Source organism: Lactuca sativa, chromosome 3, assembly GCF_002870075.4.
Source record: "Lactuca sativa cultivar Salinas chromosome 3, Lsat_Salinas_v11, whole genome shotgun sequence".
Taxonomy (NCBI): domain Eukaryota; kingdom Viridiplantae; phylum Streptophyta; class Magnoliopsida; order Asterales; family Asteraceae; genus Lactuca; species Lactuca sativa.
The window spans coordinates 216,616,929-216,621,742 of NC_056625.2; the positions used below are offsets into that span (position 1 = coordinate 216,616,929).

Genomic DNA, 4,814 nt, shown 5'->3' on the forward strand with positions numbered 1-4,814 from the left:
AATGACCATGACTTATTGCCATAAACAGTTAACCCTAACCCATATGACTTAATGTCATAACCATTTAACCCTAATCCGTTTGATTTAATGTCATAATCCTTAAAAACTAACCCATATAACTTAATTTCATAACCCTTTACCCTTAACGCATATGATTTAATGCAAAAACCCTTTAACCCTAACCGATATGACTTAATGTCATAACCCTTTAACCCTAATCCATATGACTTAGTTCCATAACCCTTTAACTGTAACCCATATGACTTAATGTGATAACCATTTAACCTTAATCTGTTTGACCCTTGCACCCTAACCAATATGGCATAATGTCATAACCCTTTAACCTTAACCCATTTGACTTAATGTCATAACCCTTTAACCTTAACCCATATGACTAGATTCCATAACCCCTTAACCTTAACCCATATAAATTAATGTTATAACCCATAAACCCTCACAACTGAGATGCGAAGCTACAAACTTTCCTAGCCTAGGTATAATCTCTCATCTAGACAAGTTCACTAAGAAGAACTGTTGGGAATAAAACCCTAATTGTGATTTGATGAACAAGATGCGGAAAATAAGTACAAACACAAATATGAAGATATGTCGAATAATCACTCGATTTATTCAAAACATGAGGACTAAATTACGCTTTCAGAATAGACTAAAGAATCTAATTCTACATAAGAAACCTCACAACGTGGCGGCTACATTTTGCCTCACTCTTAACCCTAATTATGAATAATACATGACTATTTATAGGGAAAAGACAAGTCATGGGCTTTTAACCTACACTTCATGACTAATACATGACTATTTTGTATAGGTTTTTCCTTTGAAAGTTTTCTTCTATTCTAACTAATTGTTCTCCAGTAGTTATTAAAATTTCATTTGAATAATTATTTTGATAAATAATATTTTAAAAACTTTTTTCAGCCGTTTGGTGATTTGGAACTTTTACTGGAGGAGTTGCTATTAAATCATTATCAATAATAACTCATTTTTTGTTGGATAATTTGAAATGGTTTCTTGATTTGAGTGTATATATATATATATATATATATATATATATATATATATATATATATATATATATATATATATATATATATATATATATATATATATATTATCGAAAACAGAAATAATGGAATCTTTTCTGAATGGATAATGAAAATTATGTTTAGGAGCATAATATAATTCAAACCATGGAAAAAATAGAGAATGAATTTTGTTTGACAAACTATAATCTTCGCAAAATCCTAAATGTAAAAATCTTAGATAATATGAAAAGTTTTCTTTATGTCAAACTCTCTTTTTGGCGTTATATTCTTTGTTAAATTCAATATCTCTTAAATAATCAAAATTAACATGTGATACTAAGTTAGGATTTTTAATATAAAGTTCCATATTAACATATTGGTTTACTTATAGTTGAGAAAATAGTTTTGATTGTATCAAGATAATAATTGTGAAATTTATATTGTGGTGTAATCATTTTGGATGGACAATAAATTTTTTCTTTTGTTTTATAATATTCAATAGATTTTTCTTTGAAATATAATTTTTGAAAATTTATAAGATTATTCTCTTATTGTAACTTTCCCTTTTTAAGAATTTTTTTTAATGATTTTATTTGTATTAGAAAGCATCTTCCATTTCTTTTTGAGTAAATTATTCCGAAAATTATTAGTTTTAAAACAACTGATGTGTCTTTTGAACAACTCATTTTGACAAATATATTTTGTTAGACTTCTTGAATAACTATTAATTGGTTTTTTATAATTTTTATGGAAATTTTTAAAAGATATCTCTTTTTAACTCTCCAAATTTGATAAGTTGGTTAGCTTTTGAGACTTTTAATTTGGAAAGTTTTTTTTAGACAATTGAGTTATTCTTTACAAAATTTGGATCTTTAGTTATTGAGATTAAGACTTCTTTTTTTAATTCTTTTTTCTTTTAAAAAGTATGGAATGGATGACAATGCTTCAACTTCCAAAACAACCATCTAGCAAATAAGAAATGATCTTGCAACGAGGAATATTTGAAGCAATCCACAAATCTTGATTCTTCAATAGTCTTCAAAAACGGGTTCTAGGATATGAACTAAGCACCAAAGTAATGTCTTTAAACTTCATTTTATAATGTAGTCCCAAAGATCTTCAATAAAGCCAAAATCGGCATAAAAACCCATTTCAGAATTAAGAAATCGAATCACTACTTGTCTTTGAAGAACCCCCCTCCCCTCCAAGTCATAATGATCTTCAAATAAGCTAATGATATAAGCCACCAAAAATTATCATGTAACAATCCAAATTTTTAAGATTCGTAACGCCACTTGATCGAGAAAATACTAGAAGTCGGAGATATAACAAGTCCTTAGAAGAGCTCGATGAAGAACTACTACTGTAAATGATACTTCTCTGTAAAAGCTATAGAAGAGCTCGATGAAGAACTGCTATTGTAAAAGCTACCTTCATAATTCTATCACAAGTTTTATAAAAAATCTTCAAATTTGAAAAGTCACAAATCCAATTTCGAATGACCATACCAAATTCTCCCCCGATTTATAATAAAAAACGTGATTATAAAGCCTTCAAATGGTCATGAGAATGACTTGAATGGATAAATAATTACTATGCTCCCCCGCGACAAAATGATATAAACGATGATGTATAAAACCCGAAAAAGTCGAAAACATTTGACGTTATCACGAAAAATGACTTTCCAAACCGCCAAGACTTGATGGAATCCTTAATTTTCGGTTCACGAAAAAATATGTGCATTAAAAAATCTAAACTGTTCACCAACCCTTAAATTTGCAATCTTTTCGAAAAATGGGCTGAAACTGTCACTTTTTTGAAATTCTGGGACTGAAAATGTAACTCTGCATCAATTTCCCGTTTAATTGTAAAATGTTCTGGAATTGATCCAAAAATACCAAGCTGTGAAAACAACAGGGACCAAAAGTGTCAATTTGCTCAAGTTGTAGGGACCAATAGTGAATCATTGAATCATCTCCCCCAAATTAATATCTGATGAAGCTTGTTATCATATCACGAATCAAAAACTCCTACTTACTTTCGTTCCAAGCATGAACATACGAATCCAAGTTCGCTCCGAGCATACTGATACAAACAAGAATCCCGGTTCTCTCCGAGCACAAGGTCCATCTGTGAGTTGCGAATCCAAGCTAAATGGTTACAGAATCGGTGCGAAACCCAGTCAACAGGTTCGCTGCGAACCAAGGCAACCACGAAACAGTGACCTCTCGCTCCGAATCTGACTCCAAGCACTGATTCGCTGTGAATCACGGTCAACAAACATTCGCAGGTTAAAGATTCGCAGGTAAGTCTGATTCGTTCATAGTTAACCCTGATTCTCAGTCAATTTTGACTTTTCATTTTATCCCATTGTTCATTCCAATTCAGTCCCGATTTCATTCGCAGGTTGTCAAGCCCCAACCATTCGCATGTGAAACTGTTCGTACCAAAGGATTCACAAATTCAATTTTGACTTTTTCCACTGACTACCAAGAACATCTGCTCAAATCAAGTCGATTAAGATCAAATTCTGATTTCAATCCTTCCCAACATCACTCTTCCACTTCCCAGTGAGATTAAACATTACAATTTTGTCCAATAAAACCACAACCCAGTTATGTTCATCCGATCTTTATCTATTCATCACTGGTAATCGAAATTGCCAAACACCCAATCGCTTTAAAGAAATCGTTAGAGCACATACGATCAAGGATTCACAAAAATTGGTTCCCAAACAAACCGATTGAAACAAGTAGGTTATTTAACCACAAACTCGTATAAGAAACACCAAGATTGATCAACGATTGATTACAGAATGAATGAAAACAAGGAACACGCTATAACACAAACTCTATTATCAAGAGGATTAAGTCGATTGATATAGCTTGTAATCGAAACTGTGAAAAACCCAAACATAATTTTGGATCGATTAAATTACAGGAACACATAATCCACATAACATTGAACGAACAAGGGATGAACGCTTGCGGATCAGAACATTGTGATTTCATATGGCGATGTAAGAGCAAATCAATGAACAGTGAAAGAGATCCATGGGCTTAATGTATGAGACAAATGAACAGTACAGGGATGATGGTCTCTTGACAAATACATCGGATGATGTCACACCCCAAAATTTAGAATAGGGGAAACGTTCTCGGGTGGAGGACGGTATGTAAAGTATCATAATAATGCAAAACAGTAAACAAGCAACAACATCATCAATTGCATTAATAGTAGAGTTTAATACATGTGTGTTCTTTGTAATGTAATAGACACCAAAAATGAATGATCAAAATAAAAGACGAGTCTTGACTGTGCTCCGTCTTCTCAAAACCTGTCACCGGTACCTGTCTACTGATGACCAGAGAATACAAGTTATTTTGAAAGCGTAGAACAACATTTAAGCTGGTGAATTCATAAGTACTTTAGTGTCATTTATTTGCATAAGTTTGATGTAAAGACTAGTAAATGTTCAATGTAAATGTTTGTATAAGTTTGAAAACCCTAGAAAATCTAATATTTCCTACTAGTATAAAATGTAGTCTTCTACCAAGACCCGACTATTTTGAAGGTTTGCTTCTCTGTATGAATGAAGGCTTTTCCCAGGTACAACTATTATTATCAAAATATAGTCTACCTCATCGTTTATGTGAGTGTGTCACAAAATAAAGATAATGGGGAAAATTATATAGTCATTGAAATCGTATCCATTTGTCTAGGATAAACACGACGCGACAAATCGCCGAACAGTACAACCGAGAACAT

General features: G+C 32.0%; 1 long non-coding RNA gene across 1 annotated transcript; it reads left to right on the forward strand.

Moving 5' to 3' along the window:
* The first annotated feature begins 3,050 nt into the window (after positions 1 to 3,050).
* Positions 3,051 to 4,602, forward strand: LOC122197131 (uncharacterized). The gene is made up of 2 exons (XR_006189890.1): positions 3,051 to 3,351; positions 3,453 to 4,602. It is a non-coding gene; the product is annotated as an uncharacterized LOC122197131 (long non-coding RNA).
* Positions 4,603 to 4,814: the final 212 nt, after the last annotated feature.